The 25,876-nt window shown below is 39.7% G+C and overlaps 1 protein-coding gene across 6 annotated transcripts in view; it reads right to left on the reverse strand.

Annotated features, from left to right (window-relative positions):
* The window catches only part of LOC145350848 (KH domain-containing RNA-binding protein QKI), a 595,016-nt gene that overhangs the window by 545,366 nt on the left and 23,774 nt on the right, over positions 1-25,876 (reverse strand). The window contains exon 1 of one of the 6 annotated variants that reach the window (XM_080200213.1): positions 826-911. The exons of the other annotated variants lie outside the window; for them this stretch is intronic. The gene's annotated coding sequence lies outside the window, so the exon portion shown is untranslated. Of the gene's footprint in view, positions 1-825; positions 912-25,876 lie in introns of those variants that run through there. 6 annotated transcript variants of the gene reach the window in all.

Consider the following 25,876-nt stretch of genomic DNA (forward strand, 5'->3'; position numbering starts at 1 on the left):
AGAATACAAATTGGCACTGAAAAATTTCCATTTTTTGATCATTGAGAAATGTTGAAGTTTTGCAAAGATTTGATTTTCTTTCAGATTTACGTGAGTAATATTTTCACCAGACGTTCTTTTTTAAGAACTGTTTCAATCTTTCATTTGTTTTCCTTCACAAGCACTTCTAACATTTGCACTGCCTTCATTTAAAGTACCCTGGTAACTGATAGCGAGGATAATCTTGAAAGCATTAAAACATTCCATCATGACATAACGTATTTCATCAGGTGGAAATAAAGACGACAAAAGTTGACAAGTCCTGTTAAAAAAGTTTGTTAAACTACATAGCGAAATTATCATTTTAATCTACTTTGAATGTCTTTTAAATCATTTCCCAATTTCTACAGGAAAGTAGTGAAACAAAAGAATCAGAGCAGTAGTTTGGGAAATAAGTGTCATTCTCAGAAGGACAGGTTGGCTGGAATTTTCCAACCATTCACACCAGTGGTATTTTCCCATCCTGATGCAGTGAATGGAGATTTGGCTTGTTGCCAAATTCTCCATCTTCACTGCAGCAGGAGCATGGCATGAATAGGCAGCAACTTTGTGCCCGTCGAACTAACTGGTGATCTGTCACGGCGTAGCGTGGATGAAAAAACATCAGCATCAAATGTGTACATTTATCTTCAAGTATTTCACATTTCTCTCAAAACACACATTGCTGTAATATAATGGAAGTGTTATGTAACAAAAGGAAGCAAAATAATAAGTAATATCTTAGTAATTCTATTTTGTAAGTGTAAGTGTGAGAGAAAATTGCACACGCATTTCTACTAATGTTACCTCAAGTCTAGGAAGAAATTGGGTCAAACGTGCAATCTTCATAAAAGAAGAAATAATTATTTTTGTCACCCCAAATAAATTCTTGTGGTGCTCAGTCTCTTTCTAATCAAATATGCTCCGTTGTGCTACAGAACAGTATTTGTTTCACTTGTGCTGTGTCACTGCAAGTGCAAACATGCTTAAGAATGCTTAAATTGCACACATTTCAAAAGTAAGCTACGTAACTGCCAGTCATTACTTTTAGTTTGTATTATTTTTGAGATAGGAGAACTGCACTTTTCACAATACCAAAGGACTGCAATATCAAAGCCAAAAAAGCATTGTCACAAGGACATAAATTGTTTTGATCCTATGAAACAACAGATTTTAAATTTAAAACTGCATTAATGAAAAGCCAGCAATGCTCGCAAAGCCACTGATTGGGGGCCAACCACTACAGCCATGAGCCGTTAGCAATCTGAAAGTTCTCCATATGTGACATTTTGGAAAAAAAAATACATGCCAAGTGGTTCAATAAGTCACAGCAATTACACCTCACCCAAGTGAGGAAAATAAATAAACAAATTGTGTCGTAACTAATCAGTAATTCATACAAAATTAAAAAGTTGGTACAACCTCTGCCTGAAAGCAGCTAACAAGTTAGCGACCCAGGTTATCCCAGCATGTGTAACTGGAAGTTACCCAATAACAAACATCCCTGTAAAAGGTAGGAAAATAAGAATTGGTTCCTGGATGCTTAAACTTGTTACTTATGAATAAGTGGACAATTAAATTGAACTACAAAAGCCATTTATTTTGTCAGTTCCTGGTTTTTACTGGAGCACAGGCCAAAGAATTAGGACAGGTACTGTAATCACGAAAGAAATTTTTGTTTGAGACGAAGTGCAGTGATAGGTGGGTTCAGCAGCATGGATCCCGCCACTTGAAATGGCGAGAAATTGCACTTGGAAACTCATGAATTATGTACAATCTTGGAATCTGCATGCTCAACAACTAAAAAGCAGTAGCTCCCTGAATCAGCGGTGGGTCGGGAATGGATTTGTCCACCTTGGGACAACTCTAGAAAGCATACCAGCCTCACCTCTCCAGCATGGGAGACCATTACGGAGGACATCAGCACAATTGGCCATTCATGTCTGCAATGCCATACAGTCCAGGAAGATGAATGATCTCATCTGGTCCACCAGGGTAAGTCATCCTTAAACCCTTTTCGATCTCAAGCTCTCATCATGGCATCATGTACTCAAAGGGCTACTCTCTTCAGGGATCTCCCACTACCATTAGCGAGGGCCACTTCACCACTGACTTGCTCACAAACTTTCACATCACCATAATCTCATCTATCATGCAGCTCACACTCCACCAGCCTCTTTTGGGGAGCGCTCACCATATACAAGAGACCTGTCTCTTTCCCAATCTCTGTTCCATCCCTTTCTTTTGTCTTCATTCAAGGTCAACTTGGCCAGACCGGACGAGACAGCCAACATCACACCCCTCATGGAATTCAAAGAGGATGCCACCACAATCACTAGGGAGTACAGGGATCGTGCTTGTGGGGAAGGAGAGATCAGACTGTCTTAGCGTTCAAATATGGATCACACCATCAGAGAACATCCAGTGTCAGGCCATTGTGGTCAGCAGGCTGACTCCATCTCTGCTGCAGATGTTGGGGCTGCCCCTAGGTGTAGTGTTAAGGTTAGAAAAGTGGAGAAATATTTAAATCACTTTTAGGTCACGGTTGTGCAACGGATGTAAAAAAGTGTTACACTTTTGTTAACACATTTGATGTTCACAGCCAAGTGCTGTGACATTGGGCAGGAATTTCCAGTCCCACCACTAGTGAGGATTGGCACGGGCTGGACCAGAAAATTTGGACAGCAGCCAAAAGTCTGTTGACTTTGAGTGATTTTCTACATATTACTGGCAAATGGCTACAACCCAAGGTGACCTCAACTGGAACAGGACTTGAAGCCACACTGTTAGCATTTATCCTGAGCTACATGCAAGGCAGATAGCCAACTGAGCTAACCATATCCCTGTAATAGTATTTACCTAAGTTATTGTTGCGGGTTGCAACACGAGTTCGAAAATATCTATGATCAAATTAAGAGTACATACACAAAATGGTAGAGTTATGAAAGTCTGTAACATCACTATTTATGTGACATTTAGTGAACTATGCTGCAATAATATTATTGCTATTCTAATTATGATTACAATAGAGGCATTTAATAAACAAACTGCATTGGTTTCCAGGTGTTATTATAGCAAAATCACCACAAGTCAAACCATTAAACTTAGACAGGCATAAAATCATGCAAGTAGTTTGAACAAGCACTTCTTTGCTGCATTTCAAAATCACATAATCGGATCACACTATCAAGGACAATTGGGGCAACATTAAACCAATATCACTCTCAATTTAAATAGATGATTGTGTTGGATTTTACAAAGTGGATCCTTTGGAAACAACAGTCTTCCTTTATCCATCACCTGATTTCTGTTCAGTGGTACATGACATAAGCAGATGCGGTTTAACAATTCACTGAGGAAATTTTTGAGAGAATGACATTCAGTTCAGTTATTATAATAAGTTATATTTCAATATTCTTAAATCATAAAGCTTTGTTGTTTGTTTACATTGAGTAGAGCTAATTAGAGGATGTCAATGCTCTACCTATATGTCCAGGTTTTAATTATAAACTGATAAAACACAATCTAAACATATAGTGTGGCTCTCTACAAGCATAACATTTATCAGTTGACAGGTAAAAGATGAGATGTAGCACTTCAGTTATCCTATAATTTTACTTTTTGCATGCACTGAGACATGAATCCAGCTTTAGCCATTTCTAGTTTCTAATTCCAAGAGAAAATTATTTGGAATAACTATGGGTTTTAAGCAAAGTCAGTTCCAATATCCTAATCTCTGCTGCAAAGTCCCAGCATTTAAAAGGCATCGATAAACAGCAGCATATTTGGCACTTGAAAGTATGGGCTTATGTAATCCATTATCTACTTTTACTGGTGTTAATCATTTAGTCATTTTTTATAAAATCCAGGTTACAGAGTTAAGTGTTATCAACTCTAACTACCGTCTTTGACCTTGAATATCGAGAAACTGCCAGATACAATTTATCTGAACCAAACGTATCCTTCAAAATGCCCACCAATTTCTATTATTCCCTTGATATTGGAACAGAAAGTAAATTTCAAGCAAGCACTCGAGTTGCTTCGTTGGCAGTTCTTGTTTGTATCAAGGTCTGCAATTTCCAGTCTATCTCGACTTTCCATTAAATTCATCACCTTTATTGTAAAAAAAAAGTGCTGCATTCTACAGCTTGGAACACAGCAGCTTGAAGATATTTTTCATATCTAACAGCTGCATCGTTCTGATCCATCAATTGCATCCATTCAGGCAGTAGTTTTTCCCCACCCAGCTCAGAAATCTTTCAAAAGGTGACATACTCCTGCAAAAACTTGATATTTGCCTCAGACAAAATACTAAATACTTTTAGAAAAAAGTATTTCAACATTTACCACAAATTAATTTTAAAGACTAACATCACAGCTTCAGCAATATTGAACCATGGCACTTTGCCATATTTAATAAAAAAGAAAATTAACCATCAGCAGGCTGACAGGATTATCCCCCTTCACTCAATTATTAAGAGTTCCCACAGACAATTTTTCATTAGTCCATCAAAGTAGCAGAATGAAGAGTACACATGCACATAATGTTTATTCTCTCCTATCCACTACTCACTGCAAAAGGAGATTGAGGATATTCCACAAATTTATTTTACTCACTTCTGTTCCGATATTTTCACAAAGAAACATTGTAAAAGATTAATCACCAGGAAGAAAATATGTTTATTTTTCATTGTCTCAAAAAGAATCATTTCAGTACATTATCTTGCTCCACAGTTAGAATCTAGGCCAAACTCTTATTTGGCCAGATTTGAACCCTTGGGAGAATTTCTTTTTGAACAGGGAGGTTTTCAATAACCAACTATCAGTGTGTAAATATGCCTGAGCTGCTTTCCCTGCAGCAAAGATTGCCTTGACAGCAATAATGCTTTATTTGTCTCACCATGTGTGACAAAATGAATTGCATTTTTTGGTATATAACAGATGTAAATAGAAAATACCAGTTTAAACTTCACAAGTGATCAGTGTCCCGCTCTAACACAAGCTGTTCACAATATTTTATCCTGCTCTTAGGTACAATAGTGCTGAGTTTAGCAAAACAAAAAATGATTCTTAAAGGCAGATAATGAAAGGATACAGCAACTTGTCTTACGTTTTGAATTGTCAGCCTTTTTATCATTGTCACATCATAACAGCTTGCTTTGTGACAAAAGTCACAAAGAATCACACTGAAAATCATTATAGCCTGAAAAACATGTTTTCTTAGAATAAAGATATAGTGGTTTCAAATGACAATTATAAATGAGTTCCACCAAACTTTCCCCTTCGAGTGTGCAGACACACAAAATAAAATGAGCTGACTCCAAAACAAAGACACTTGGAAAAAATCTGGTGAGGTGTTCTGTTCATCTGCCTTCCATGGATCCCCTATTAAGTGTTTTAGGACACTAAAATCTCTACTTGGGAACCCAAAGTGAAATAAGGTGTAAATCCATTAACTTTCTTTCAGCAGCTGCTAGGATCAAGCATTTCTATTATCCACAGGTCTCTACAGGAGTGGTTTCAACAGATTTTACTAATTATTTAAATGTACTGTAAATACATAACTCATCACTTTTTCTAAGTATAAATGTTCTTTTTACTTTAATTAAATTTGTTGTAGGAACGCAGAAGAAAATTAAATACAACTCTTAACACAAATCCTGGCTATGAGTACAATTCAACTCACTGAAACAGAAGTATAGGTCATTCACCTTGAAGCACTAATCCTTCTTTAAAAACACAGCCTACATGACTGACACCACAATAAGTAACAATTTCTACTGCTTCTTAAATCCATGCTCAGCTTTCACTATTCACTTTCTACTGTACATAAACAATGGAGTTTCAAAAGCACATTCAAGGTACGTCGGAACACTTCCTGATACTTCAAGATTTCACTAAAACTCAAACATTTTCTCATCGTCTAACTACCTCATTTAAAAAGAGTGATGTATGGTATTTAGTGTACCAAACAGAAGTCACCAAGAGAAAGAAAGTGCCTGGTCATGGGATGTTTGGGGGTTACTCTAGGTCTGAAGCAGGAATGGCCAGATTGGCACCATTTCCTGGAGAAGGAGGATGAGGGATAGGAGGGCAAGATGGCTCTTGCTGAACTGCTGCACAAAACCCCTCCTTGAAACCTTCTCCGCTGGGAACTAAAATGATACGCTCGAGAATTCAATTGCGATTTTCCTTGTTCCGTGCCATCCTGCAACATTCTGTCAGCCAACGCACTCCACAACTATAATGGCAATGGGTGCGAAAACTATATATATCCCTCCACAAAAAAAAACCGCTAATCGGAAATTGAGTGGTAAAAGTGCCTTCAAGTATTCTATCTTCAGCCATATTTAAACAATGGTAACCATCAGTTGGCCCCAAAATTACAACCAGAACCAGACTTTCAAACATGCATTTCTTATTAGCACAATACCAAGATAGTGTCTCTTACTACCCTTAATCCTTTCAAAATTACCTCAGTTACCACCGTAAAATGATGCAGTGCAAAAGAATGCAACTTAGTCATCATACTTATTTGGTAGAGCTATCCAAGTAATCTTACTCCCCTTCTCTTTCTCCATAACCCAATAATTATTTTGTCTTTGAGTACTTATCCAATTCTCTTTGAATATTAGTACAAATCTGCTTCCATCACCCTGTCAGACACTGCATTCCAGATCACAATTATTCAGTGTAAAAATAAAAGTTTCCTGCTGCCACAGGTTCTCATCTTAAATCTTAATCCTCTGATTACTAACAATGCTGCTACTGGTAACAGTTATTTCTCCTGTTTACACTAATCAAAATCATTCAGGAATACCTCTATTTCATCCCCTCTGACCTGCCTACCCGACTTTAACAAGAATAATCCCAATTTTTCTAGTTTCTCTAGGTAACTTAAGTTCCTGATTGCTGGGACCATTCAAGTTCTGCATTTATTAAGGCCTTGACATTCTTCCTAAAGAATGGTACTCAGAATTGAACACAGTATCCAGCTAAGACTTGACTAATGACCAATGTTTCTTTTTTATAAAAAAGTTTAACAGAACTTACTGCACTCTGCTCTTTTTCAATGGGAGTGTGAGCCTGCCGGAAGGAGAAGAATCAGTCAATCTCAGGCCAATGCAATGCATTTGTGCCAGCTTTGGAAGAGACTGCCACTCAAAAATCAGCCTCTACAATGACAACAGAATATATTCAATACAAAAGTGATATATAGCCTGGGTGCAGTCCTTCATCTGTCAAGTTGATCATATACCAATAAATTGCTTTTGCATGCTATGCCTCTATTCACAAAACCAAGGATGCCATGTGCTTTTCTGGAAAGCCTTTTGTAGCCCGGTTCTTTAAAAGATGTATGTTTACACATCCTTGGTCCCCCTAATCCTGCATCTCTTTAATGGACTATTTAAGTCACATTACCCCTTCTCATTCTTCCAACTAAAGTAAATCATACTTCTCTACATTAAATTTCCTCCATCTTGAGATTATCCATTTTTACTCTAAGTCTTATCTATTATCCTCCTTAATATTTACAAATTCCTGAGTTTCGCATCTGTAAAACTAAATTATGCTATCCAGTATACAAGTCCACATTATTAAGATATACAAAACAGAGCGGTGGTCCTAATAACAAACATGAAGAGCTGTGGGTCCAACCAGTGCACCATGGCACACTGGTGTGCTGTGAAGACCCCCCAAGTGTGTTGTGAACAAAAGACTCAAAATTAATCTAATTAAACTAAAGTTAACCTCTATCTTCAGCTCTGTAGTTGGCATTTCCAAGACCTACGAATCTTGGGTCTCACGTACATGTGCCAGCTGCGAAGTACCACACATGCATGGTTTAGATTTTCTATGTTGGTCAGGCCCAAGTTCATGACCATCCAAAGATGTGCAGGTTAGGTTGATTGGCCGTGTAAAATTGACCCTTAATTCAGGAGGATTAGCAGCAAAAATACGTGGGGTTACGAGGATATCGCCTGGCTGGGATTGCTGTTGGTGCAGGCTTGCTTTGTGAATGGCCTACGGTGGCACTGTAGGGATTCTATGATTCAATTTTCTTAAAGTAGCTAAGAAATTCTCATTACAATACAATAGAGTTTCTTACACAAGAATTCTCAAAACTGACATAATGGCTCAAGTTTCAGTTTTGTTTTAAAAATGCGTCAGTGTTATCCACTCAATCCTTGTTAGCATGGCTACCTTTAACAGATAGCGCCAGCATTAGCCAGCCTAGGAGGGATAAACATTCTCCAACATTGTTACTGCTGACAGAACCCAAGCTAACATCAGTAACCAGTCTAAAACTGTCAAACGAGATGTTGTTAATGTTCAAATGTTACTGTATCCAGTCTGAATTCAGATTTTTCATAATATCATTGCTAAATGATCTAGCAAACTTGTTGTTTTGCAAGGGTTCTTTAGTTAAGATACATGTTTTTATGAAACAGACAGAAACTTTCTACAGGAAAACTAGTTTCCAAAGAAGAAAGGGACGCTGGTTTTGTGAAAGCAGCACAGCACAAGGACAGAGCACAAAAATACTGCTGTCAAAACACCTCTTGGACAACAACAAAATTCAATAGCTTAAAATGAACAAGACACAGGGGATGCGTAGAATAGATTACTGAATTAATACACAGAGTAAACTGATAACATGCTATGATGTGTTGATTCAGAATATTGATCTAGTCTTGATCACAGATCTAAAATTCTACCTTTTTCAATTTCCTCTTTTTACAATCAATTCTTTTAAAAAATTCGATACATGGCACAGGCCCGGTGGCACAGTGGTCAGCACTGTGGCTTCAGAGCCAGGGACCTGGGTTTGAATCCAGCCTCGGCTCATTGTGCAAAATCCACACAGACATTCTCCCTATGTCTGCATGGGTTTCCTCATGTACTCACGGTTGAAAGATGTGCGAGGATTAGGTTGATTGACCATGGGTGGCCCCTTAGTGTCAGGAGGACTAGCAGGGTAAATATGTGGGATTGCAGGGATAAGGCCTGGGTGCAATTGTGGTTGGTGCAGACTCAATGGGCCAAATGGCCTCCTTCTGCACTGTAAGGATTCTATGTTCATACTCTAACGACTGATTAATTTAATATCCATTGACTAACACCTATACATTTATAGGCAACTCTAAAAATCTGAGCCAAATTTAGTATCCTATTGGATCCCAGAGATAATTACACAAGCAACACCCTCGGGTCTTGTAATATTGAAGAAACCATGATGACAATGTAATTTAACCTGATCAGACTGGAAAATATTTGACACACAAAGTAAGCAAAAAATACAATTAATTTAGACCAGAGTTGATTGCAAACCTTGTGCATAAAATCAAATTTAAACCAGTCCAATAAATTAAAATCTAGGGTCTCTGAGGGAATGAGTTAATTTGATGTATTATGTAATGCAACCATATAAACTTTTGACCCCTAAATTCAAGCTGACAGATGCCACATTTCTAATTCTATTTGAAGTAGTATAACTACATTGAATTCCAAAAACATCAATTGTCTCATTGTGGCAATGATTTTGTTTAGTTCCAAACAAAATGAAAATGGTGGACAACATTTAGATTTGTATGTTAACTTATGAATGCCTCTAGGGCTTGGATAGGTCCAAATTTTAACTAGTTGATTTATTCTTTCTTCTCATCCTCTTCATTCAGCACAATGCTTCTTGGGCAATCAGACTGCAGTGAAAGCAGGTTCTAGTAAGTGCAAATATTTTGTGTACAAATTTAGTGTAGTACAGATGAACATGAATGTTATTCATTAAAAGGTTCAAAAGGCTATTTTAAGGATCAGACAAGATATTTTGAAAGAGATAGTAAAGTAGCAGTGTAACATTTAATCTACTACTTTAAAAGTAATGCACTGCTCAAGTTAGTATATCACCTACAACTTTTAGAAAATGCTAGACAGAGGTTACATTCCAGGGAAAGATCTTTTTACATACACCAAGAACTTCCAAATGGAAAGCAGTAGGAGAGGGAGAAAAATCAATAACTGTTGAAATAGATTATGATCACAGTCTGTAAGACCCAATAAAACAGATGCAAATTTTTTTTTAAAAATCAGGCATTATATTTAACATACAGAAATATTAGAATATGTAATTCAGAGGCGATATTCAGAAACAATCAGCACTACTATAAACTTTTGAAGCAGTGATATCATACACTGGCATGGGTGCTACCACACAGAAAACTACTCAGGTTAAAATCAACAAAGTAATTGAAGGTGTCACTGACAATGCTGCAAGCAAAACTTACCCAGCAATAACTTATTGATGCTCTCAGTTACACCATTGCTACTGAGCTTGAGGCTTCAGTACATCCTTGGTCCAAACATGGACAAAAAAAGATTTGAGGGGAGAGTGACTGCCTTTGACAAAGGCACAAATGACCAAGTAATCAAGGAGCTTTAGCAAAATAGAAATCAACGGAAATGAGGGAAATTCAGCATTTGTTGGAATCGTACCTTGCATGAAGAAGATGGTTCTGATTTTTGCAAGCCAATTTTCTGCCCTAAAACATCACTGCAGCAGTTCATAGAGTAATGCCCTAGGCCCAACCATTTCAGCTGCTTAATTAATGAACTTCCCTCCAACACAAGTTCAGAAATGGGGATGTTCACTGATGACATACAGCATTCTCAACTCCTCTGACACTGAAGCAATCTGCACTTCAAGCTCTTGGACTCAGGCTCCATTGGGCTAATAAGTGGCAGGTAACATTTCTGCCACAAAAGTACCAGGCAAAGGCTATCTCCAACAAGAGAAAATCTAACCATTTCCTCCTCTCATTGCCATCAGTGAATCCCCAACATCATCCTGGGGATTACTATTGACCAGAAACATATCAGGACTAGCCATATAAATAATGTTGCTCCAAGAGCAATTTAGAGGCTCCTGCATGCAACTCACCATCCAACTCTCCAAAACCATGCTGCCATCTATAATAGATATTCCAGACTGTAATAGTCTCCACTTACTGGGATCAGTGCGACTCTAATACTCAAGATGCTTGACACCATCCAAAACAACTCATTTGCTTGATATCCCATCCACCACCAATGCACAGTGACAACTATGTGTACCAAATACAGATGCACTACAGCAACCTGCCAAAGTTCCTTCAAGACACCTTCCGAACCCACAAGATTTACTACTTGAAAGACGAATAGCATTAAAAATATGGGCATGCCAACACGTACACATTCCCCTCCACATTACATGCCATCCTGACTTGGAACTGTATCTCCATTCTTTCACCATCCTGAATCTCCCTTCCGAACACAGTAGATATACCTACACATGGACTGCAGTGGTTCAAGGTGGCTCATCACCACCTTCTCATGGCCAATCAAGGATGAGCAATAAATACCAGCCTTTCCAATGTTGCTCACATCCCAAGAAAAGGGTTAACATATTTACGTGCAATCACCCAAACATAAGCCAGTACAATACTTCAGCTTTGCAAAATCACTGTCAACAATGAATCGTGCTTTCAAATTTCCTTGTTTCCCTCCTCTGTAATGAGACACTGGTATTGTCGTTGGATTTGCCAGTGATTAATTTTTATGTTTCAAATTTAAACACTCAGTGATGCTAAAATTCAAAATAATCAGCAGCAATTGTAACCATTAAACTAATCAACAAACCTACTTTTATTCACGAATAACTATGACAAAAAGTATCGTTGGCAAAGCAATAACTAAACTTTTAATTTTTATTCGGATACTTTACCACTCAAGTAAAATCAAAGTATCCATTCCTTCATTTAATATCAATAACAAGAAGCAAATGCAAAGTTCAAACTTAAATTTCCATTAAATAAGCAATATTCACAATGTTCACTATTTAAAAATAGGAATCTAATTTTTTTTATAAATCTTAGGATTTTCTTTATATAAAAGCCAAAAGAATGGAGTGAATACCCAGCCAACACTACAATATCTTATAAATGTAATATGTTGAATGAGTCCTGTGCAGTAACTGTACTTTAAATGGCATACTTCAAGCAAACCGAACCAGTTCTTCCTTCCTCCAAATATGACTTGAGGTGGAAGTGACCTATATCCTAATTTACTTTTGCATAATAATTGCTATATTTGCCATTCAACACAGCCCCTCACCAATCCCTATAATACAAGAGGATGACTGATTATAGATCCCAATATAAAGCAATAGCTGATGTTGTGCACAATGGAGAAAGTACAAATCATGGAACGGCTGGTCTCTGATGAAGACTATTAACAGTGTCTCCTTTAAATGCCCTGTCAATGCTAAAAATGAAATTTAAAACTGATTTAGGAGCAAAGAAAAAAGGACTAAATTTCTACTGCTGATTTACCTTGCCACTCCCAGAAGTACAAAAAAAATTAGGAATAAAACTGAATTCAGAAGTGGCAAACTGTTTGACTTTGCTACATCATTGAGGATGATGTTAGAGGAAGAATGGCAAAAAATTCTTCAGTCCTGAATAAAAATCTAAACTATATTTCAATAAAGACAGAGGTCACTGAGCGAGGGCATTTCATTATTCCACACTCCCCTTAGCAAAGCACATTTTCCTTTATGTTCAAGAACAGTGAAACTGCATGGTTCTTGTGTCAGACTCCTGCTGCACTTCAATCAGTATGAGCTGTCAGCCTGGTCAGGTAGTTAGAATGATGCAGACTTCTACTGTCAGCTTCAGGGTGTAGAGGAAACAATAGTTGAATTATGAGGAATATATCAAAGAAATATTTTTAACAAATCCATAAAATAGTTGCATGCTCGGTGATTGTCCAACATCTCGAAGGCACCAAAACATGTTTGTTGTATCTACAAGACAAATTAGCTCCCATTTCATTCTCATTAAAAAAAACAATTACATGGTGTTAAAAAAAAATTGATTAAAAAGTCAAATCCCTAAAACAAAATTTGAATACTTCTTTAGATGTCATGATAGCTTACCATTTCTAGGTCCTTTTAGTCCTCCCCATCATTTTACCCCATCGAGGACCTTTATGATGCAAGCACAAAGTTTGCATGTTGAAAAGGGATAGAAGAGGAAAGCAAGGACAGAAAAACTGAGGAATAGAGGAGAAGGGTGTAAGAAATGGAAATTTAGAAGATAAACTGTTATCTGATTTAAAATATATAACAAAAGTTAACTCACACATGTTAACACACACACACACACACACACACACACACACACACACACACACACACACACACACACACACACACACACACACACACACACACACACACACAATGAAAGGCACAAATGTAGGGATCTCATTAGTGACTTGGGTGGATGCAGTGTTGGGGAAGTATGGGGGTGGTGGTGGTGAAGACCCAGGCTGTGCAGAAAGGGCTCTTAACTTTTCCCAGCTTTTGCAGAATGTGCCAGAGTTGATGCCGTGAGTTAAGAGTTCAGAATCAGCACCGTCCTGGTACCAGATCTGCTCATGTCCAGGGTAAAGCTGCTCTCTTCAAGATTCCTATGATGAACACTTTTCCTATGATACCTTATAGGTTATACGGCACTTAATAATAATCTCATGAAAGGCACTAGTGACTTCAAACTTGCCAACTCTAGAGCATTTATCAAAATATATAATTTCCAGGAAAAATTAAGTCTCGCTCAATACAGACCTCTGAAATTTTGGGATTTTCCACTGACATTCTTATAAATGTACAGGCTGCTACATCCTGCTCCTCCCCAGAAAGATCATATAACCACATACAAACCAACAGTACTGGCAACAATACCAACAAGACCTGAAGTAGATGACACAGGCAGGCCAATATCAATCTGCAGAAAACTGAAAAAGTAATCTGTGTACCTGGATGTTCTGGTCCTACAAGGATCTGTGTTGAGGCTTCAACTATTGCTGTATTTTATAACTAATTAGATGGCAGGTGAGACAGCCACACTGTCATTGGCAAACTTGAATAACTGTATGGAGTGTAGATAAAAATATAAAATTGTTTAAAAATGGATAAAAAAGGACAGAGAGTATCGGAAGTGTAAGGATAACATTATTGGACAAGCAATCCAGAGGCCCACGTTAATACTCTGAAAACACAGGTTGAAATCTGACTAGCTGGTGGAATTTAAAGTCAAATAATTAATAAATCTGGAATTAAAAACTAGCCTCAGTGATGGTGACCAAAACCCATCTGATTCACTAACATTCTTCAGGAAAAGAAAGCTGCTATATTTATCTCATCTGGCCTAACTAAATGTGACTCCAGGCCCTCAATATGACTGACTTTTTAAACTGCCCTCCGAAATGGCCTAACAAGCCACTCATTTGTACCAAACCAAAATAAGAAAGTCAAAAATGAATAAAAACAGATGTCATCAACCATGGCACTACGAACAACAATAGTATACTGAGTCCAATCAATCTTGAAAAGTCTTCCTTACTAACGTCTGGGGGCTTGTGCCAAAATTAGGAGAGTTGCCTCACAGACTAAGCAAACAACAACCTGACATATTCATATTCATTGAATCATACCTTATAGTCAATGTGCTAAACACTTTCACCACCATTGCTCGTTATGGCCTGCCCCATCAGCAAGAATAACTTAGCACAGTGTTAGAGTGGAAGGACCCCATGAAGTCACGTGGCATCCTGTCAAACATGGGCAAGGGAACTGCTTGCTGATTTTCACTTACTGCACTCAGCTGATCAATCAATACTCCACCAAGTTGAACACCAACTGGAAGAAACAACTAGATTGGTATGGACATAGAATGTACTCTGGTTGGGGGACTTCAATGTCCTTCACCACGAGTGCCTAAACAACTCTGACCAAGCTGGATTGGTTCTGCAGCAGGTGGTGAGGGAACAACGAGAGGGAAAACCATGCTCTCGCCAATCTACCTGTCAGGGATGCTCCTGTCCATGACAAATATTGGTAGTAATAGCCACTGTTTATGTTTAAATGTAGTTATTAGTCGCACAAGTGGGCTTACGTTAACGTTGCAATGAAGTTCTGAAAATCCAAGTCACCACACACTGGCACCTATTTGACCAGCATGTCTTTCAGACTCTAGGAAGAAACCAGAGGACCTGGAGGAAACCCACGCAGACATGGGGAGAATATGCAGACTCTGCACAGTCAGTGACCCAAGCTGGGAATTGAACCCAGGTCCCTGGTGTGGTGAGGCAGCAGTGCTAACCACTATGTCCTGTATTCTCCAACTTCACTGCACAGTCCTCGTGAAGACGACGTTCCATCTTCACATTGAAGATCTTGACAATTGTGTTTTTAGCTAGCACTGTGCTAAATGGGATTGATTCAGAATGGATCCAGCAGTCCAAAACAGGGCATCCACGAGACACTGCGAGCCATTAGCAGCAATAGAATTGTACTCGATCATAATCTGTATCCTGTCCCCAGACTACCATTGCCATCAATCTAGAGGTTCAGTCCTGGTTCAGGATAGCATGCTAGGAGCAGAACTACGCACATCTCAAAATGAGGTACCAACCTGGTGAAGCCACAACATCCACGCTAAACTGCACGTAATAGACAATCCCCCAGCCAATGAGCCAAATATAAGCTCTGCAGTCCTACCACATCCCGTCATAATGCTGGTGGACATTAGAAATAAACAGACGTGAAGGCGCCAAAATATCCCCACCTTCTATGAAGGGCGAGCCCAGCACATAGTTACAAATGCCTTTTATTTTGCTACCATCTCCAGCCAGAAGTGTCAGGTTGATGATCCATCTTAGCCTCCTCCTCTGATCCCAGCATCATAAATGCCAATCTTCAGTCAATCCAATTCACTCCATGTGATAACAAGAAATGGCTGAAGGCACTGAGCTCTGACAATATTTCAGCAATTGTACTGAAGACTTGTGCTGCAGAACTAGCCACACCCATAACCAAGCTTTCTAGTACAGTTGCAACACTGGCATCTACTGGACAGTTTGGAAAATTGCTCAGGCATGTCCTGCCCACAAAACCCAGGACCAATTCAATCCAGCCAACACCACCCTAACATTAGTGTGACAAAGTGTCATTAACAGTCATGCTAAATGGCACTTACCCAGCCATAATATGCTCAGCAAGGCTTAGTTTAGGTTTCAGCAATGCTACACAGCTCCTAACATTACTGCAGTCTTGGTCCAAACACAGACAAAAATGCTGAACAAGTAGTCAGAATTGAAGTCAATTTTCACTGGTTGGATTGATAACATTCACAAACGAAGATGGTTGTGGTTGTTGGGGGTCAATCATCTCAGTCCCAGGACATCACTGCAGAAGTTCCTCAGAGTTGGGTTCTTGGTCCAATCATCTTCAGCCACTTCATAAATGATCCTTCCTCCATTACAATGTCAGAAGTGGGTATATTTACTGACATTTGGGCAGTGTACACATCTCAGATACTGAAGCAGTCTGTCCCCATCTGCAGCAATACCTGGAAATACTCAGGCTTGGGCTGATAAGTGGAAAGTAAACTTCTCACCACACAAGTTCTTGACCAAGAGCATCTCCTCTTGACATTCCATTGTATCATTGCTGAATTACCCTGACATCAACATCCTCAGGGATTAGCATTAACCAGAGACACAACTGGGATGCCATTTAAGCATATTGTGGCTGCAAGAGTAGACCAAAGGCTGAGAATTCTGCAGTCACTCACTAACTCCCCAAAGTCTGTCTCTCATTTAACAAGGCACAAGGCATGGTGTGACAGAACACCCTCCAGTTGCCTGGATGAATGCAGCTCCAGCAACACTCAAAAAGCTCGATACAATCGAGGACAGAGCAGTCTGTTCGTTAAGCATCCTACCCATCACCAAACATTTACCTCTCCACCACCAAGAGTGTAGCAGCATTGTGCATCACATAGAAGTTGCACTATAATAGTTCATCAAGGTTCCTTCAACAGCACCTTCCAAACTCTCTACCACCAGAGCTACAAAAGCAACAGATAGAGGGGAACGCCACCAGCTGCTAGTTACCCTGCAAGTCATATGCCATCTTAAATTGGTATGCTATTGCAGTTCCTTCACTGTCATATTTCTGAAATTCTGTTGTAACTGCACTGCACATGTACCCAACGCCAGATGGGTTGCAATAGTACAAGGCAGCCACTCATCACCCACCTTCTCATAACAATTAAAGATGAGCAATAAATGCTGACCTTGCCATCAACATTTGAATCCCATTAAACACAAAAAACATGGAAAACAATATTGCAAATGTTGATGTTAAACATTCAAACTGGCAGAGTAGAAGGATGTTTATTCTGAATCAAGCTTTGCTAGAGTTGAACTGGAAAGTTCAGTTTAACTTCACTTTGAAAGTTAAAAAAAGTTACTGTAAGTCAACTGTTTTCCAAAAGAATCATTTCACTCCAAACCAGTTTGCATATAACACTAATCCAATGGTGCAAGTGGAAGTGACAACTCTTGGTTTAAAAAAAGGAAATTGGTATAAAAATCCTGATCAATTACAACACCAATACCTCATTTGAACTGATTTCACCAGTGAGAAAATCACTGCCACAACTTAAACTTGAACCTATTTTGAAGAATGGTTAATTCCATATGACTATCTTAAGCATGCAAGTTACTGCACTGAACACTTATTAAATTGGAGAGGTAATTTAAATATTATCACAGCACTTTCAACATCCTCTTGTGGTTAAGTGGCACTAGTCTCATGCTTCACAGTTCTGGACGATAGCCAAACAGTACTCTACTTAAGAGGTTTGTGTTTTTGAACAAAGAAATGAAAAGTTTCCCCTCCCCATGCCACAGACCAACTGCAGAGATACAGCTGTCGAATTCTTCTGAATTACCAGCACAATGACTGTTGAGGACAATCAGAACTTTCAAGACTAGCATTTTTGAGATTGTCGACAAGATAGAAGGAACTTCACTTTATCATATCCCTTCTTTCTATATCCTTACGTAAGTTATTTTTTTTCCTGTTCTGGGAATTATGTTTCAATACATGAAACTTCTTACAAAAAAAACACATTCTTTAAAACATTCATGTTCTTCAAATTCAGTACAATGTGGTGCAACAATGGACATCTACATTTTGTTAACACTGAAGTTTCCTAGAATGGGGATTTTTTACTTCACCTTGGCAATAAGAGGCCTAACACAGCTTGAATGAATGATTACTGTTTGCCCAATCATGAAAAAGAATGTCAGTTATTTAAATAATGGGATCCCGACTGTGGAGAGAGGCGCCACCCAACCCATCAAGTCCACACCAACTCTCAGACCATCTTACCCATGCCCTTTTCTCCACCTATCCTCATAACCTCATGCATTTACCATGACTAATCCACCTAACTTACATCTTTGGACATTAAGGGCCAATTTAGCATGGCCAATCCACATAACCTGAACATCTTTTGGACTGAGGGGGGGAACTGGAGCAGTTGGAGGAAACCCAAAATATGGAGAACATGCAAGGCCAGGATCAAACGTGGGCCCTTGGTGCTGTCAGACAGCAGTGCTAGCCACTGTGTCATTCTACAGGATAAGAGTAATAATTGAAATAGTTATTCCTAACCACTGGGGAGTTCAAGTGCTATTCAAATCATAAACTAAGCAATACAAAAAGAGTGGTGAACTTACAAATTAAATGAATGGTTTATTGATTAAAGCTGGAGTTCTGGTCACACATCTATGAAACCACAGTAAGTGGATGTGGGACTAATACCACAGTCATATCCAGTTACATCAAAATTCAGTTATTTGCAAAATCAATGCAGAGTGGGCTGGGTAAGCCCTTAACCCATCTCATTGCTTGCTCCAAAAACCAATTCAAATTAAAATTGAATCCAATTCAGGGTCCCCACAAGACAGGGGTACAAGATCCAAGCTGACAAGACATTGCACCTGATCTCAGACTGAGTCAAAAGGTGTTCTTGGGGATAGGATGTATTTCTTAGGGAAAGGATGTATAAGCATTTAGAGTGTGGCAATTTGATTAGTGATAGGCAGCATGGATTTGTAAAGGGGAGGTCGTGCCTTACAAATCTGGTAGAATTTTTTGAGGAGGTGACAAAAACGGTCGACAAAGGACGAGCCGTGGATGTCGTCTACATGGATTTCAGTAAGGCGTTTGACAAAGTCCCTCATAGTAGGTTGGTGAAAAAGGTTAAGGCTCATGGGATACAAGGACAGGTGTCTAGATGGATTAAGAACTGGCTTGGTAATAGGAGACAGTAGTGGTGGAAGGGTCCTTTTCTAGCTGGAGGTCTGTTACTAGTGGTGTGCTGCAGGGCTCAGTACTGGGACCTTTGCTATTTGTAATATACATAAATGACTTGGAAGAGGGAGTAAGTGGTGTGATCAGCAAGTTTGCAGATGATACAAAGATGGCTGGACTTGCTGATAGTGAGGGGCAGTGTCAGGCAATACAGCAGGATATAGATAGGCTGGTATATTGGGCAGAGAAATGGCAGATGGAATTTAATCCAGATAAATGCGAGGTGATGCATTTCGGAAGAAAGAATGTAGGGGGAGTTACACGATAAATGGTAGGCCTATTATGAGTATAGAAATGTAGAGGGACCTGGGGGTGCAAGTACACAAGTGCTCGAAGGTGGCAATACAGGTGAAGAAGGTGACGAAGGCGGCCTATGGTATGCTTGCCTTTATAGGGAGGGGTATAGAGTATAAAAGCTGGCGTATAATGTTGCAGTTGTATAGAACATTAGTTCACCCGCATTTGGAGTACTGCGTCCAGTTCTGGTCGCCTTACTACCGGAAGGACGTGGAAACCCTGGAGAGTGTGCAGAGGCGGTTTACCAGGATGTTGCCTGGTATGGAAGGTCTGAGCTATGAGGAAAGATTGGGCAATTTGGGGCTGTTCTCTTTAGAAAGGCGGAGAATGAGGGGAGATCTAAGAGGTGTATAAGATTATGAAGGGTATAGATAAAGTGAACAGCGGTAAGCTTTTTCCTGGGTTGGATACAATAATTACAAGGGGCCACAAGCTTAGGGTGAGGGGGGGGCACGAAGTATAACTCAGATGCTAGAGGGAGGTTTTTCACACAGAGGGTGGTGGGGGCCTGGAATGCACTGCCAAGTAGGGTGGTGGAGGCAGGCACGCTAGGGTTGTTTAAGGCTTACTTAGACAGGCACATGAGCGGACTAGAGATGGAGGGATACAGGAGACTTTTCTAAATGAAGATCAAGAGCTTTGGGATGTCCCTGGGAATCAACTGATTCTTATGGACCTTCCAACATATTTCATGGCAGTGCTTCTGGGGATTCTGTAAATGTCTAAGTTTTGCACGTTTGTTGATGTCTTTTCTTTTACTTCACAGGTGAATCGGTCCGCCCTGTTGACCAACAAAGGGCATACACGAGGTGGGTCGTGCGAGGGCTGCTCTTGGATGTTGCTTTGAGGGTCGCTTAGTGCTTCACGTTGTTAGTGTACGCATAAACTGGACCATCTGACAGACAACATGACAACTCAGTGACTATCACTGTTTGCTGTGCAGATACATGGATTTGGGCCGGTGTCTGTGGGAGTTTGCACCTTCTCCCCATGATTGCGTGGGTTTTCTCCGGGTACTCTGGTTTCCTCCCACATCCCAAAAACGTGCTCTTAAGCTGATCGGTGTAACAAATTGTCCCTAAATTAGTCTTCCCTCAATCTCCCCCAATAGGTGTAGACAAAGGTCATGGGTAGAGGAGGGCACTCAATGTTAAAATGGCAGCGCGGGCTCATTGGGCCGAAGGGCCTGTTTCCCGTGTTGTTTTGTTCTTTGTACATGGTGCAGGTGTGGCCTATACCCTGTCCCTATTCTGCAGTGGTCACCTGAGCCATCTTCTATTCCATCTGGAGATCAAAGATGGATCGTGTCCACAGAGACACCAAGAACAAAGCACTGGGGAGAAACCTCACTCTCATCCTGATGGCCACTTTTGAGTGTGGGTTGCATCAAGCTGTTTGTAGAGTCTCAGCATGCAAACATCAAGTGGCACTAAATGCCGAAGTTCTACCTGCCCCCGGTGTTACAAAGGATAGGTCTGGATTGTGTTGTATCCTATTGTCGCTCAAACATTTGTGCAGAAAAACTCCTTCAAGCTTCCCCTCACCCCCATAACATGCTCAAGGCCTCAAGGGAAAAGACGGTGAATCCTATCAGATGGTTCCATAAACAGACACAAACAAGCACCAAGACCTGGCTTGGTTGGTGGTGAAATGCCCAGTCAGAACTTTCATGCATGCCCAAAGTCGTTGTGTCATCCCAGTCGTGGCTGCAGGAGTGGTGCAGAGGTGGTGAGAGGGTGTGGTTAGTGGCAAGAAAAGGCATATGTTTCCTCGTAGAATGTACTTCGCAAAGTCTAGTCAAATGCATCTTTGTAAAGAAGTCAAAAAATTCAAAAGAGATGTTGTAATTTGTGACAATACTGTGCCTTTAGGAAATGTAACTGTCATGTTTCTTGTGAAGAGAATGTTTTAAACTTCAACTCTGTTTATGGTGCCAATTTGTCTGTTCCAGGCATCCCACCTGCTGAGAATGCAGAAAAATAATTGTTCCTAGTTTTTGGAGTTTTTGTTTTAATCTGAATTAATACAGTTTTGTTATATTTTGGATTGTCCCCTGAGGTTTGAGTAGGGTTTAAGTAAGTAGATTGGAAAAGGCATGTCATGTATTAATGGTGGCTAGGCTTAGACAGATAAGCAAGCAGTTGTCCATTTGGATTTGCAAGGAACAGCAGCTCTTCTCTCTCTAGAGATTGAAGTCTAGGATCTGCTAGAAAAATAGGTATCTCACTCTAGGGATGTTAAAAGGCTTGAGGACTGGCAACCCATGTAAGCCTGTAATTTCGCTAACTGATTCTGAAGAGGCGTTCACATCTATGAGGAGTATTGCTTAAATTGAAACTAAGAACTATACTAGCAATTAAGAATCATCTCTTGTCATGAATAAACATTTCCATTGGTGAAAGTTACACAAATTATTTTTGTTATAGTTAAACTGCATTGTTAAATAAAGTTTGTTTTAACAAAAGCTTCCTAGTGGGTCAACAGAATCACATCTGGAGTGAAATACCTTATCCTCATGCAAATGCCAAATCAAAAATAGCTGGGGTCTAGTTTAACTTCATAACATACCTTGGAGTTTCTGATCCAGTCCCTAATGTTATCATTATTCATCCAAAGTAGTTCTGTGGCACAGTCCTCTGTCTCTATGGTCTGTTCCAATAATGCATACCGAGATAATCAGTTGCTGCTGCAGGATCAACTCAGTGAAAGATGCTCTTTGGTCTGCCTGAAACCTGCTGATATTCCAGTGCAGAGTTGTCCACGACTGTGTGTTGCAGACTGGCATATTTCCATGTCCAGGACTAGATGCTGAGGGACACACTAAGCTCGAGTCAACCATCGCAAAAGGTGTATTGGAGAAAGGCCAATGTGTAAGGCCTTTCAGCTAAAATATACCAAGAGGCTAATAACCTGTGTAGAACCTCTAGACTGTAAGCACGTTCTTGACTAAATGTTGAAGCATCTCAAGGCGCAAACATGACCTATCAAGATTGTTTGCACATCATTGCACTCTGCAATGACCATTCTGAAATGTTTGTAATTTTTTTATTGAGGGCATCTTGAGGGCAATGTAAATATCATTGCACTTTCCTGTTATGACAATTTGAAATGTTTTAGATATTATGAATAAAGTATGTTTTTTTTCAAAAAAATGTAGTTCTCCAGTTTGTATGTCAAACAGTTAAAGTCATCCAGTATACAAAATTGAGCCAAAAAAAGTGTCTAAACAGCATTCATTCTAAGAATGTGTTGCTTTTCTTTGTGCTGTGATGTAAACAGAGTTTTGTTGATAGTCCCATCATTGCTATGAATTAGCCACCAGAAGGTGCCCAGAGCAGCTTGATAATGACCACATATGTAACTTTTCCCATAAAGAAAATATTTACTTTACAAATCTGTATTTTCCCATGGCAAAGCATTGAGAACATACACACAACACTGATCTAACAGTTTAACATTGCTGTTACAAAACTGGTACAAATTAAAATCTGCCACTGAATATCCATACAATTCTTTTGTGAAACAGAGTAACTTGATTACTCTGAATAGTCAAAACAAGTGGAAAGAGCTCAACTTCTTAGTGCTACAAAAAAAACTAATGCAGTCCAATGTAGTCATTTTTGAAATTAAGAATTGTTGACTATAACTGTTTTAGCATGAGCTTTTCAAGCAAAAAGCTGCATCTCTCAGTTCCAAGTACAATCAATTTCAGTGGTGCTGACATAGATAAATGTAGAGGAGCAAAGTTTCAGTCTGCAGTTGAAAACTCACTACCCCTTATGAGTAACAACCATGTGGAGAAGTTACTTGCCAGTGACCAAAAGTCATGAAAATGTAACATAATGCGAGTTAACACTGTTAAAAGGTGAAAGGGAACGGAACAGTGGAGCAAGATGGGACGTGCTCGTGTTTTTTCTTCCAGAAGGTTCAAAGACAGTTTTGTGATCAGCAGAAAAAGGATGACTTGATGTCATCACAGCTTGATACGCTAAGGATCAGTAAATTCTTTTATAACAGACTGAATGATGTGAAGCCCACTGTCAGTCTCAGTCTCCCAATCCCTCCTATCCTCGATCAGAGGTCTGGACAAACCACTAATTTTGCTCAGGCTGAGAAGGCCAGTGAGTCCTTTGAGATGAATAAAACTCCCAGAAATAATGACTTACCAGTCAAGCTGTATCTAACTTTGTGGGACCAGATCAGCCAAGATTATATGGGAGCATCCTTTTAGCTCACAGCATGCCAGACTACATGACTAAAGGCAACATCACCCTCACTTACAAGTGGCAGAAGGGGGATATCAGAAATTGGAAGTCCATTTCACAGCTTACCATGGACTACAGAATTCCATCCAAAATCATTGCCAATCAGGTTAAATTTGCTCTAGAATTGATGCACTACCCTAATCACCAGCAGGAAGGTCCATGATGACCTCACACTACTTAGTGATACCATCATCTATACACAGAATGGGTATTGTGTTCACCAAGAGACCACTTCTGGTAGAATATCATGGACCTACATGATGCATGTGCTCTCCAAAATGTTGGTTGGGAAGGGAAACTACAATTGATCCAACTGCTTTACACAAACATCAGTAGTGCAGTTTCAGTCAATGGGTAGGAATCAAAGTTTTTATTTGAAATCTGGAGTTAGTCCTCTCTCCTGTCATGTTCATGTGCTATATCAAAGCATTTTCTGAGTCCATCAGGAAAGTTGCAAGTATAAGAGAAGAGAAAGGAGAATTCTGGGCAGCAGAGGCACTCAAGTCAAACCTCTCTGTGCATGAACAGTGTCACTACTGTATCTTCTACTCCAATCTGCCATTGTTTCACACACTGATGAGCACCTACAACCAGTTCAAATTGGCTTCAGGAGTCACAGAAATTGCAATACGAGCAAGACCAAGTTATTTGGAAACTGGGTCAACAGATCCTCTTGTCCTTTCAACATCAGGTCAGCTTATTTAAAGCTGCTGACAATATGTACTGAAAGGTCCAGGACATGTGTCAAAAATTGGAGCTAGTACATAGCCATGATGAAACGATGCTCCATCTCCATGGCAGGTAAGAATTTGGTCATCACATGCAAAATGCTCTCGGTATTGTTCTATATGGTGCATGTCTATACTATACAAATCCCCTGTGCTGCAGTGGTTACCCAGAATCACAACCAATACAGCACAGGAGGACACCATTTGACCCATCATGTCTCTGCTGGTTCTCCATAGGAGCAATTTACCAAGTACCACTTCCCCGCCTTCTCCCTCTAGCAATGTACATTCTTCCTTTTCAGATAAAAATCCAATTTTCTCTTAAATGTCTTATGTGAATCCACCTCCACCATACTTAGTCAGTGCATTCCAAATTCTAACTACTAGTTGCATTAAAAGGATTTGTCACCATTTCTTCTTTTGCCAATTATCTTACATCTGTGCTCTTTTATCCTCAAGCAACATTTTTCCGCTATCAACTCTCTCAGCTAGGCTGCTCGAGTTTCAGTATCTCTGTCAAATCTCCACTCAACCTTCTCTAAGGAAAAAAACAGTTTCAAATTAATCTACGAGCCTGAAGTTCTGATCCCCAAGGCCATTCTCATGAATCTCTCTGCAATCTCTCTAATGACACAAGAACACAAGAAAAAGAAGAGACGTAGGCCACCAGGCCCTTTAAGCCTGCCCCACCATTCAATACAATTATGGTTTATGCCAGCCTCAACACCTTTTCTGTGCTATTTCCCCATAGATCAAGGAATCAAAGGCTATCAAATATTTATCCACTTTCACTTACTTCTAATTATCCAGGCTCCACCATCCTTTGTGGCAGCGAATTCCAGAGATTCGCCACCCTCTACAAAGAGATTTCTACACACATCAGTTTTAAATGACCGGTCCTTTATCTTATTGCTGCATCCCACTTGTCAAACCATCTCATCATTGACCCTGTCAAGCCCCTTCAGAATCTTATATATTTGAATAAAGTCATCCCTCACTCTTCTAAACTACAAGGAATACAGACCCAGACTGGATAGTCTCTCTTGATCAGACAACCCACCCATCCCAGGAATTAATCTCAGTGGACTGCCTCCAATGTTACTATACCCCTTTTTAGGTAAGGGGACCAAAACCGTATGCAGTACTCCAGATGAGGCCTCATTGATACCCTGCACAACTGCAACAAAACCTCCCATTTTTAAACTCCAATCCTTTGTAAAAAGCCAAAAGGCTGTTGCCTATGTAACTACTTGCTGGACCTGCCTACTAGCTTTTTGAGATTCATGCACAACACCACCTAG

This window comes from Carcharhinus amblyrhynchos, chromosome 12 (assembly GCF_965287045.1).
Source record: "Carcharhinus amblyrhynchos chromosome 12, sCarAmb.v2.hapA, whole genome shotgun sequence".
NCBI lineage: Eukaryota > Metazoa > Chordata > Chondrichthyes > Carcharhiniformes > Carcharhinidae > Carcharhinus > Carcharhinus amblyrhynchos.